The sequence below is a fragment of the Gossypium arboreum genome, chromosome 4 (genome assembly GCF_025698485.1).
Source record: "Gossypium arboreum isolate Shixiya-1 chromosome 4, ASM2569848v2, whole genome shotgun sequence".
NCBI classification, from domain to species: domain Eukaryota; kingdom Viridiplantae; phylum Streptophyta; class Magnoliopsida; order Malvales; family Malvaceae; genus Gossypium; species Gossypium arboreum.
The window spans coordinates 115,660,481-115,672,967 of NC_069073.1; the positions used below are offsets into that span (position 1 = coordinate 115,660,481).

Sequence of the window (12,487 nt, forward strand, 5' to 3'; positions counted from 1 at the left end):
AATGATCCTCATTGGTGGGGCCCTCAGGTGGTGGTGCTGGAGTGTCGATGTGGAAGTGCTAGCACAGTTGCTGCATCATGGCCTGCATGTCGTCCATCTGTCGGTCCCGTTGCCGATCTCGCTCGTGAATTATCTTGAATTGTATAGTGCAATACTGCTCGAAGTGAGCGAGTCGGTCGGAAAGGTGCGCCAATGAAGCAACCGCATGAACTGGTCGTTCCCTAGGTGGCGCGGTGGAAGGCTTCTCATGCTGGGGGGAACATCATCAGGGATATCGTCAAGATCCTCCTTGTCAATGGCATGAGAGAGACGGTATTGAGGAGGATCGGTCCCACGTCAGTGTTCGATCATCCTCATGTGTAACATAGTCGTGATGCCCTGTGGGGACATCTGACCGATCAGTGTAAGCGCGGATGATTGAGCCATGGTGTCGAGGAGGCTGAAGTGTCTAGCAAGGCACGTCATGTAGGGGCTGATGGAGATCACTCCCTTCGATGCCTCTCGCTCTGATGGCAAATGGCGAAAGCAATAAAGTATGCCAAATTAGTCACGTGTGTATTCGCCATGCACCATAAATAGCAGGCGTCGTGGGTGTTGACGACGCCAGTGCTTTCTCTCCTCCCGGTCAATGTGTGAGCCAATATAGCATGGAGATAGCGGAGGGAATGGGGGGGAGCTGAGGCCTTCGAGCGACTGGGGTCGTAGGTGGAAGAGAGTGGTGCCAAAGCCTTCCAACATAAGGAGGGGGAGATGTGGATATTGTATGGGAGTGCATTCATGTCCTCCTCCTCCATAAACTCATCGGTGTAAAGTCCCAGAGCAACTCCAAACTCTAGGACACTCATCGCACGAACTAAACCACCTAATCGGAAGTGAATGGTGCCTGGGTCGTCATTGTTCATCATCACCACCTGTAAATGAAAAGTAGAGCATAATTCTAAGGTTAGCTCTAAATAAGTAGGCTCGGTGATAGTGAAGAACCTTTCCTATGGGTCTGTAGACAGGAGGGCTCGGATGGCATCAGCGAGCTGGACTTGTTCTACGGTAGCCCAATCGATGTAACGACCTGTGGTGATGGGTCGTGTACGAAGTATTTGAAATAGTTCCTCCTGCGAGGCTTGTGGAAATTCAAGGAACGAGTGCCGAACTTCGGCTATAGCTCGTACCGAGGAAGAACCCGGTCCCCTACGTCTCTTTGAGGATGGGACTACGGCCTGCTTTCCTCTCGATGACGACATAATGTACCTGAAAATATATGAGCATTGATAGAATCTGAGATACATTAGTAGTTAAGCAAGAGGCCCAAAAAACTATTATATACTATTTAGTGGCTTAAATATAATATAGAGATTTCTAAGTCAAGTTCCTAACTTATCTAAAGCAAAATAGTACAATATCTATGTAAAGCATGTATAATACTAATGTAGTAATACAAATTGGAAAAATAAAGTTGAGGAAGTAAACCAAGGGTGGTTGTATGGCGGCACACGGGTGTGTAATGGAGAGCACGGGTGTGTGACGCGGGGAGGAAGCCGTGTGGTGGGAAAATAGAGGGTATAGGGAGGGAAAAATGGGGATTAATGCAAGTGGAGTGACTTTGAGGGTGGTTTGGGGGTTAGGGAAGTGAGAATCTAAGGAATGGTGGCCGGAATAGGGAGTAGGGGTTGGGGGAGGGTGGATTTCGGCTAGGGTTTTGAAAGGACGAAGAAGATGAACAGTGGTTTGTTTATATATGGGAGGGGCACACGACCTAGGGCCACGCCTGTGTATTGTGAGGGTAGCCTGTGTTTTTCAAAATTTTCAAATGTGGTCGTGCCCAGCTACTATCACACGCCCGTGTGTATTGGGCGTGTGTAGCACACAGCCATGTCGCACGGTCGTACCTAGCGTTGTTCGCTTCTCCCACGCCAGTGTGTTATGGTACCACGCTCGTGTATTGTTGTACACGGCTGAATGGCATGGGCTTGTCGCACGCCCGTGTCGAAGAAACAGAATCGAGCCTTGTCCTTGGCACGCTCGTGGTTTTCTATCCCACGCCCGTGTTCTTCCTATCAAGTTCACCCACGGCCATGTCGCACGGCTGTGGAGATTTATCGCACCCCGTGTTTTGGGGAAATCATGTCCTGCTTCAACACGGCCGTCTCGCACGGTCGTGTCTCTTCCCTTGTTTGGCCACGGCTTCAGGCACACCCGTGTTCCTGGCCGTGTGTGCTGAAAAACTTTGCAATTCAAAGATAACGTTAATGATTCGAAGTGTTAGAAATTAATTAAAAATAAAGAAATCAAAATATGTTAGTGCTCGGGTTGCCTCCCGAGAAGTGCTTATTTATAGTATAAGCTCGACTTACCTCTCCATTGATTTATCATGGTGGTGTGAGGAGTTCATACTCTTCGTTCCTGCTATCAATCTTAAAACAAGGTTTTAATCGGGTGTTGTTTATCTTAAAAGTGCCGAACTTGGGATGACTCACCTCCACCATACCGAATGGAAAAATACTGAGTACTGTAAGAGGGATTTCCTCATTTGGTGTGGTAGTGACAATGTGAGGATCGATGGCATCTAGTAAGACTTTATCGCCTACTTTAAGTTGATTAGAAGAGGTATCGGGCTTGTTTTGGCGTAGTTTCAGTTTATCATGTGTTCTCAGTTTGTGTTCTCGCCATTCGTCTAGCTCCTTTATCCGTAGCCTTCGTTCTTCATGGACGTATTTGTTCTTTTCATGATAGTAGCGCACTGTCTCTGTTGTCTTGGTTTGAGAAGGTTCTGTAAGGACGATTGAGTATTATTTTTATCATCGACAGGTTTTATAGCATTATCCTGAGTCTTAGGGGTTTTGACTGAGTCACGTGCTTGGAGTGTTACTGCGTCGTCACCTGCACGAAGTGTTAGCTCCCCTATGCTTACATTAATAATGGTTCCGGCAGTTGCTAAAAAGGGTCGTCCTAAAATTAAACGTACCTCGTTATCCTCATCCATATCTAAGACGACAAAGTCTACTGGGTAAATAGATTTATCAATTTTAACGAGAACATCTTCAATAATATCCTTAGGAAATCTAACTGTTTTGTCAGCCAATTGTATGCGGTATAACATTTATACTTTCCCCTAGATCAACTAAAGCATTATTCACAGATAAACTACCAATTAAGCAAGGAATTGTAAAACTCTCTGGATCTTTCAATTTGTTAGGTAGCTTATTCTTCAGAATAGCTGAGCAGACTGCATTGAGTTCCACATGCGGTGTAGCGTCTAATTTCCTTTTATTAGCCAGAAGTTCCTTTAAGAATTTTGTTGAGTTGGGCATCTACGAAAGAACTTCAATAAAGGGTAAGTTAATATGTAATTTTTTTAAAAGTTTGACAAACTTACCGAATTATTCTTCTGTTCTGTCTTTCATCATCGCCTTAGGATATGGCATACGAGGTTCATAATTCGTACTTACCTGTTTAGAATCATCATCGTTTACCTCTTCTCGACCTTTGTTCATCGCGTTGTCTTGCTGTAATTCTGGCTCAGGTGCAATGAATCCTTTCTTATCTTGGGCACTAATTGCATTGAGGTGTTCCCTCGGATTAGGTTTTGTATTACTTGGTAAGCTACCTTATGGTCCCTCAGAGATTAGTTTGGAGAGCTGGCCGAGTTTCAAGTCCTTGGATCGATGCTTGTTGATTCTTAAGTGCAGTCTCGGTATTTTGAAAACGGGTTTCTGACACCGAGATGAATTTAGAGAGCATCTCTTCAAGGTTTGGCTTCTTCTCTTGTTAATAAGGTGGCTGTTGAAAACCCTGAGGATTTTGTGGCTTTTGATTCCCTAGACCACCCTAGGAGAAATTTGGGTGGTTCCTCTAACCTGCATTAGAAGTATTACTGTATGGGTTATTTTGAGATCTAAAGTTATTATTACCCATATAGTTGACTTGTTCCTCGTCGGTTGTGGGATTGAAGGATTGATATTCTGTATGCACGCCTCCTCCGTTTGAGTCACACCTCATTACTGGATGTACCTGTGTAGAACCAAGAAAACTATCAATCTTTTTATTGAGAAGTTCTACCTGATTAGAGAGCATGGTGACTGAATCGATGTTATAAACGCCGGCTGTTTTTGTTGGCTTAGTCCTTATGACTTGCCACTGATAGTTATTCAGTGACATCTCCTCTATAAATTCATAGGCATCTTCCGGTGTTTTATTGTTGATAGTTCCGCCAGCAGCAGCGTCAATCATTTGTCTTGTCGAGGGATTCACACCATTGTAGAACGTTTGAACTTGCAGCCATAGAGGTAACCCATGGTGAGGACACCTTCTCAATAGATCCTTGTATCTCTCCCATGCATCATAAAGTGTTTCTAAATCCATCTGCACAAAAGAAGAGATATCATTATGTAATTTAGTCGTTTTAGCCTGCGGATAATATTTTAGTAAAAATTTCTCGGTCATTTGTTCCCAAGTAGTGATAGACCCTCATGGTAACGAGTTCAACCACTGTTTAGCTTTGTTTCTCAGTGAAAAGGGAAATAACCGAAGACGAATGGCATTATCAGAAACACCATTGATTTTGAATGTATCGCGAAATTCCAGGAAATTTGCTAAGTCAGTGTTGGGATCTTCATCCTGCAAACCATCAAACTGAACAAACTATTGTATCATCTGAATAGTGTTAGGTTTTAATTCAAAATTATTCGCAGCAATAGTAGGTCCAACTATACTTGATTCAGTTCCTGTTAGAGAGGGTTTAGCATAGTCATACATTGTACGCGGAGCAGGATTTTGATTAGCTGCAATTGCAGGAGGCAGCTGATTGTATTGGTTTTCAGCTATCTCGTCAGTTAGAGGTTGAGTATTGTCTTGTTGTTCGTTTTCTGTGTATCGTAAACTATGCCTTATTTCTCTTTGATTTCTACGAACTGTTCGATCGATTTCTTCATCAAAAAGTGTGGTCCTGATGGGTTTCTTCTAATCATAAACTATAAAAATCGGCTAAGAGAAAGAAAAAGTAAATTAATAAATAATAATAATAATAAAAAAATTAAATTGCAAGAAAAATAAATGGCTAAAGTAATAAAAATTTAGTGTTCCTAATATTTTAGCTCCCAAGCAACGGCGCCAACAACTTGATCGCAGTGATTCGTAACAAGTAATAAATATTTATAAAGATCAAACCTAAACTAACTATTATCACGACGAAAAGGCAAGCGCATCTATCGAATAATAGTATAGTAACAGCAAGACCGGGATATCGTACCCAAGGGAACCAAAAGTACTAGTAATAACTATCTTTTTATTATCTAGGCCTAAGAATAAACAGGTTTTTTTTATTAAACTAATTATCTAAACTAATTAACTAATTTAATTAAAGCGAAGAGAGAATTTGGAAATAGACTTGAAGAAAAGCAATTGATAAAGACGACACCCAAGGAGGAATCCACCTAGATTTCACTTGTTATCTGACTCTGAACCGGATGATTTATTCACTTGACTTGTTCCGTAGAGATCCCTAGGTTAAGTTATTATCCCTATTCAAGACTAATAAAATCTTACCGCTAGATTGAATAACTGAGACTTTTCTCTAATTAACACTCTAGGGTTGCATTAACTCGATCTATGGATCCCCTTATTAGGTTTGACCCTAATCTAGCAAAACCTCGTAACCCTATTTCCAGGAGCCCGATCAACTCCGCTTAATTATGCTAAATCTAGTCTTAGGCAGGGTCTATTCCTCCTCTGCATAAGCACATCAAATCATGAATTAATACCCGGAATATTAACTCAAGCATTAAGAACACATAATTAAGTACAAATCAAGTATTTATCATACAGTTCAGATAATAATAACAAGATGCATCATAGGTTTTATCCTCCTTAGGTATCTACGGGGTTTAGTTCATAATAAAATAAGAGTACATCTCAAAAGTATGAAAATAACAAAACATAAAGAAAACTCTAAAACCCCTGAAAGAATTCTGAGAGAGATCTCCAGTCTTGGAGTAGCTCCGGCTTTTGAGATGGATCGTCTGGCTTCCTTCAAGTAATTCCCAGCGTGTGGTTCTGTGTTCCAGAAAAGTTCTGGAGAGCGAGGCCCCTTTCTAGGTCATACTTAAGGTGTTTTTATAGGCTTTTGGTTGGCTTTCTTTCCCCATAAGTATCCTTTTTCCGTGTAAAATACAACTCCTTGAAAAAGGGACACGCCCGTGTGCCACGGCCGTGTGACGTGGTTGCCAGGCCGTGTTCGATCCGTTAAATTGCCACGGCCGTGTGGGCTCAATGGCCAGGCCGTGTGAGTCATGTAAACCTTGGTCGACACCCTCGAAAGGCACAGGCGTGTGAGCTGCCCGTGTGGCAAGGCTTAGGCCGTGTGGTCTTCTCGATTTGGTCTGTTTTGTCCATTTTTAGCTCATTTTTGGCTCCTTTTGACCCTTGGTGCTCTCCTGAGTACAAAACATGAAATAACCGGATTAAGAGCACCAAAATCCACAAATCTAATAGTAAACATCCATAAATATGCTAAGTATTTAGGGTAAAAACATGTATAATTTGGGAAAGGGATAATAAGGGAATCCGTAGATCGAGTTAATGCGACAATAGGAGTTTTAATTAGAAAGAGATTTCAATTAATCAACCTAGAGTTAGTTGTTTTTAGTCTCGAAAGGGATAATAACATAAATCAGGGATTTCTACGGAATAAGTCAAGTGAATAAATCGTCTATGTCAAAGGTAATAAGTGAAGTTTAGGTGGATTCTTTCTTGGATATTGTCTTCTCCATTGGTTTTTCTAAAGTATTTTCCAACTTTCATCTCTATCGTAATCTTAGTTAAATTAGAAAATTAGTTTAGTTTAAAAACAGTCTTCAATTCTTAGGCTAGATAATAAAAAGATAGTCATTACTAGTACTTTTAGTCCTCATGGATACGATATTTACGGTCTCACCATAACTATACTACTGTTCGATAGGTGCGCTTGCCTTAAGTCAAATTTTTAGTTAGTATCACGACCATCAAGTTTTTGGCACCATTTTCGGGGACTAACATATTAGGAACACTTAATTCTTATTACTTTAGCCATTTTTATTTTTATTGCAATTTAATTTTGTTTTTATTTACTAAATTTTCTTTTCTTTACTTCTGGCAGGTTTTTATAGTTTATGACTAGAAGAAACCCATCAAGAGCTCTACTTTTTGATAGTGAGATCGAAAGCACAGCTCGTAGAAACCGAAGAGAAATAAGATGAAGCCTACAATACATAGAGAAAGAGCGAGAGGCCGATATCCATATCACAACCGAGGAGATGGCTGATAATCAGAATAATCTGTTACCTCCTGTGGCTGTTGCAAACCAAGTAAATCAGGATCCTGCTCCTCGTGCTATGTATGATTATGCTAAACCTACATTAATAGGAACTGAATAGTGTATAGTTAGGCCTGTTGTTGCTGCAAATAATTTTGAACTGAAACCTAACAGAATTCAAATGATGCAACAGTTCGTTCAGTTTGATGGTTTGCAGGACGAGGATCCAAACACTCATTTAGCAAATTTTCTGGAATTCTGAGACACTTTTAAGATAAATGGCGTTTCTGATGATGCCATTCACCTTTGGTTGTTCATATTCTCCTTGAGGAACAAAGCTAAATAGTGGTTAAACTCGTTACCACGAGGGTCAATCACTACTTGGGAACAAATGGCCGAAAAATTTGTACTTAAATATTTTTTGCCGACTAAAACGGCTTAATTAAGGAATGATATCTCTTCTTTTGTGTAGATGGATTTAGAAACTCTTTATGATGCATGGGAGAGATACAAGAACCTATTGAGAAGGTGCCCTCACCATGGGTTACCTCTATGGTTGCAGGTTCAGACTTTTTACAACAGCGTGAACCCCTCAACAAGGCAACTTATCGACGCAGCCGCCGATGGAACGTTAAACAATAAAACACCTGATGAGGCTTATGAATTTATTGAAGAGATGTCACTGAATAAATATCAGTGGCAAGTCATGAGAACAAAGTCGACGAAAGCTGCTGGTGTTTTCAACCTCGACGCAGTTACTATGTTATCTAACCAGGTGAAACTTTTAAATAAGAAGATTGACAGGTTGTATGGTTATACTTAGGTACATCCAGTGATGAGGTGTGATTCAAGTGGAGGAGGAGTACACAACACAGATTATCCATCCTTCAACCCTAGCACCGAGGAGGAACAAGTCTACTATATGGGTAAAAATAATTCTAGACCTCAAAATAACCCGTATAGTAACACTTATAATGCAGGTTGGAGGAACCATCCTAATTTCTCATGGGGTGGTCAAGGAAATCAAAGACCACAACATTCTCTAGGTTTTCAACAACAACCTTACCAGCAAGAGAAGAAATCGAACCTTGAAAAGATGCTCACAAAATTTATTTTGGTGTCAGAAACCCGTTTTCAGAATAGTGAAACAACACTTAAGAATCAGCAAGCGTCGATTCAAGGGCTCAAAACTCAAATAGGACAGCTTGCTAAGTTGATCTCTGAACAACACAAGGTAGCCTGCCAAGCAACATTGAAACTAACCCAAAAGAGCAACTTCATGCCATTACCGTACACAATGATGAAGGGTTAGTTGAGGATGAACCTAAACCAGAATAGAGGCAAGGATTTGTGGTAAATAAAGGTGAAGATGAAGTGGACCACAGTAAGAAAAAACCGGTAGGTAGAGAATATAAACCTCGTGTGCCATACCCCAGAGCGACAAAGAAAGACCACTCGGACGAACAATTTGGTAAATTCCTTAAATTATTAAAGAAATTACATATTAACTTACCGTTTATTGAAGCTCTCTCGTAGATGCCAAACGCAGTTACATTTTTAAAAGAGCTTTTAGCAAATAAGCGGAAGTTGGATAATGCGTCACATGTGGATTTGAACGTAGTTTGCTCAGCCATTCTACAGAATAGACTACCCAACAAGTTGAAGGATCCAGGGATTTTTACGATTCCTTGCTTAATTGGTAGTTTAAACGTTAACAATGCTTTGGCTGATTTAGGGGAAAGTACTAATGACATGCCCTATAAAATGTTTAAACAACTCGATCTTGGGAAACCCAAACAAACTAGGATGAGCATTCAATTAGCAGATAAAACAATTAGATTTCCTAGAGGTATTATTGAAGACGTACTTGTCAAAATTGATAAATTTATATTCCCAATTGATTTTGTTGTTCTAGACATGGAAGAGGATAGTAACATACCTTTAATTTTAGGAAAACCCTTTTTAGAAACTGCTAGAACTATCATTAATGTTGGCACAATTAATTGATACTTCATGTCAGTGATGACATGATTAAGCGTCAAGCTTGTGATTCTGCAAAAATATCCAGTAATCGAGATGATTGTTTAAGTTCTATTCACTTGAATAATGTTGTAGCTCAAACTCCTTTGCAGGACTCCCCTAGGAAGAACGGGATGGAGCCTCATTCTAATCCACGCAACAAAAATAGAGCGACTCATGAAGAACGAAGACTTCAGATCGATGAACTAGACGAATGGCGAACATATGTTAAGGAGAAACCAAAAGCACACGATGAATCAAAGCGGCACCTCGATAAGCATGAGGATGAAACAATGAAATTTAAGGTTGGGGATAAAGTATTGTTAGATGAACAGGACCCCTGAACTGCTACTTCAGAGCTTAATACAAACGGAGTGACTCCCTTCACGGTACTGAATATTTTCCCATACAGTACAGTTGAGGTAAATAATTCTCAATTTGGCACTTTTAAAGTAAATATTACTCGACTTAAACTTTATGTGGATAATATAATTGATAGTGAGAAAGAGGAGTCTTGACTCCGTGATCAGCCGTAATCACACAAAATTGAAGTAAGTCGATCTTAGACTCTAAATAAGCGCTTCTCGGGAGGCAACCCGAGCATTAACACCACTAACTAGTTTATTTTAGCTATTTTTAGTGTTTTTTGTGCAGGCACAGTGGCCCACACGGCCTGGACACACTGGTGTGTCCTTGGCCGTGTGGAAAAAGGGCTAAAAATTTCCCAAGTATCGAGGTACAAGGCCATGAATTCTATCCACACGGTCGTGCGACACGGCCGTGTGAAGTACACAGCCTGGACATACGGGCGTGCCAAGGCCGTGTGAAAACTGGAGCTAATTTTTCAAATTTTAAATAAGTCAGGGAGCCATACGGGCAAGGCACATGGCCGTGTGTTCAGACACACGGCCGCGTGGGAGAAGCGAAGGACTTGGCACACGGCCGTACTACGCGACCGTGTGCACCACACGACCTGGACACACGGTCGTGTCCCTAGGCCATGTGATGATTGGGCATTCAATTTTCATGATAAAAACCGGGCTTGACACGAGCTACACGGGCATGTGACACGGTCGTGTGGCCCAACACGGGTCTCACACAGCCGTGCCCCTTTAAAACCCCCAAACCTTAAGTTTTATTTTCTCCTTCTTCTTCCCCACAAACCCCCAACCCTAGTAGCCGACTGTCACGTGCTCCCCCACTGACCGACCATCATTAGCTCTCCCTTCTTATTCCCTTTTCTTCTCTTCCTATCCTCCATTCTTTCTTCCTCTTCCATTTTCCTTTTTCCCCTCTCTTCCTCCTCCTCCCTCCTTTACCCCTTCGCGCCGCACAGCCTAGTCCCCACGCCTGTGTCTTCCTCAGAACAGCATGCCCCTCCCCAATCTAACCGACCCACAACTGCACGGCCTAGCACAAATACTCGTGCCCTCCTCGTTTACCACCGTTGACCAACATCCACCTCATCGGTTGGCAATTCCACCATTGTTTTTCCTTTCTTTATTTTTATTCTTAATTTTTTTTTTACTTTATTCTGTTCTTCATTTATGTTTGTTTTTTTTCTTTCATTTATGTTTATTATTTTGATTTGGAGTTGGTTTTGATGCTTTCTATGTTAATGAATACTAGTTTAGGTTAGTTCTTCTTATTATTTTAACTCTATTGCTACTATTATTCCCTTCTATTTCATTATTAATACTCCCATGTTTAGTTCACTATTTTAGTCATATCTGTCTCTTACTAATGCGTTTAGTATATTGACTTATTACTCATATTTTAATGTTCATTGCATCGTCCTTTTTGATTCTTTATCATTTGATTTTTCACTTTTAAATTTTGCATGTGACGACCCTAATTTGACCCTAGTCGAAAAGTGGTTTGGAGACCACAAAACCGAGTCATAAAAATAATTAATCGTTATATTCTATGCTTATTATATGTGTAAATGCATGTGTGAAAGTTTCATGCTTTGATTTTGTCATTTGTGTGTGAAATTTAATGAATAGGACTTATGTGAGACATTTTTTGAAATGTGATAGGTTAATTTTAAAATGGTCTATAAATGCATGTTATCAAAAAGGTGGACTTGCATGCCAAATTATCCATTTTTGTTAGTGGCCGGCCATGATATTGTTTAATATATATTATATATATTTTCTATTAACATTTTTTTATTTACTAAATGAATTAATGAATAAAAGATAATAGAATAATGGTTAGTGAGAGGAGAAACCAAAGTTGGTTCATCTTTGCTCCTCCATTGCAGTAGCTAGAAGAGAGGAAGAAGAAAAATTCTTGTTTGAATTTCGGCTTTGGTGATTGCTTGAATGAGGTATGTACAATGCAACTCTTGGAAATTTATGCATAATTGGGATGATTAGTTTGAATTCTACCTATTTCATGGTTTGAATTTAGGATATTTGGAGGTTTGAAAATTCAGCCAAGGAGCTTGAAACTCTTAGTAGATACTTTAATGTCATTAGAATGGATAGTAATGTTGGGTATGATAAGTTGTTAGTTGTTTTTAACTTGAAAGTTGAGGTTAGTATGTGTTTATAGGGAGATGCCGAATGTGGTCTTTGAATATGACTTAAGGAATAATATTTGTGGCTTGAGTTAATAACATTCGGCCAAGGACTATATGTGTTAGCAAATTCGGTATAAATGTATAAGTGTTAATTACCTTGTATTCGATGTTTTGAAGAATAGGTAGTGGTAAATTAATGTGATGTAGGGTAAATTTTTAGTTTAGTTAAGTTTGAGCATTCGGCATTACTTATAACATTAGATATGAGAGTGCGAAAGGTTAAAATTTCTTTTAAGTGAGTTATGACCTTAATATGAACAAAATAGAATCGGCTTTAAACATGATTGAATGGTTCGGTCATTGTTTGGCATAGGTGAAACCTATATGAATTTGCTACATTTGGTCATAAAACGGAATTGAATATGAAGGCTAAGTTTGAGTAGTTAGGGCCGAATGGGTTATATATGATATTAAAGCATGCAATAAATATATATACATGTGTATACGTGGTTGTGCATAAATATGAGTAAACGATTAAATTGTGACAGTCACATAGGTATATATATGCCTTATGTATGTACCTTGTGTTATAGAGACATTCGGATATATATATATAAATATATAGTTAAATTCATGTATAAGAAAGCATGGTAAGTTAT

General features: G+C 39.8%; 2 non-coding genes across 2 annotated transcripts; one reads left to right on the plus strand and one right to left on the minus strand.

The window, feature by feature from the left end:
- The first annotated feature begins 4,282 nt into the window (after window positions 1-4,282).
- On the plus strand, window positions 4,283-4,388 carry LOC128292166 (small nucleolar RNA R71). Its single transcript, XR_008282151.1, has one exon. It is a non-coding gene; the product is annotated as a small nucleolar RNA R71 (small nucleolar RNA).
- Window positions 4,389-7,722: 3,334 nt separating this feature from the next.
- LOC128292328 (small nucleolar RNA R71) lies at window positions 7,723-7,828 on the minus strand. Its single transcript, XR_008282312.1, has one exon. It is a non-coding gene; the product is annotated as a small nucleolar RNA R71 (small nucleolar RNA).
- Window positions 7,829-12,487: the final 4,659 nt, after the last annotated feature.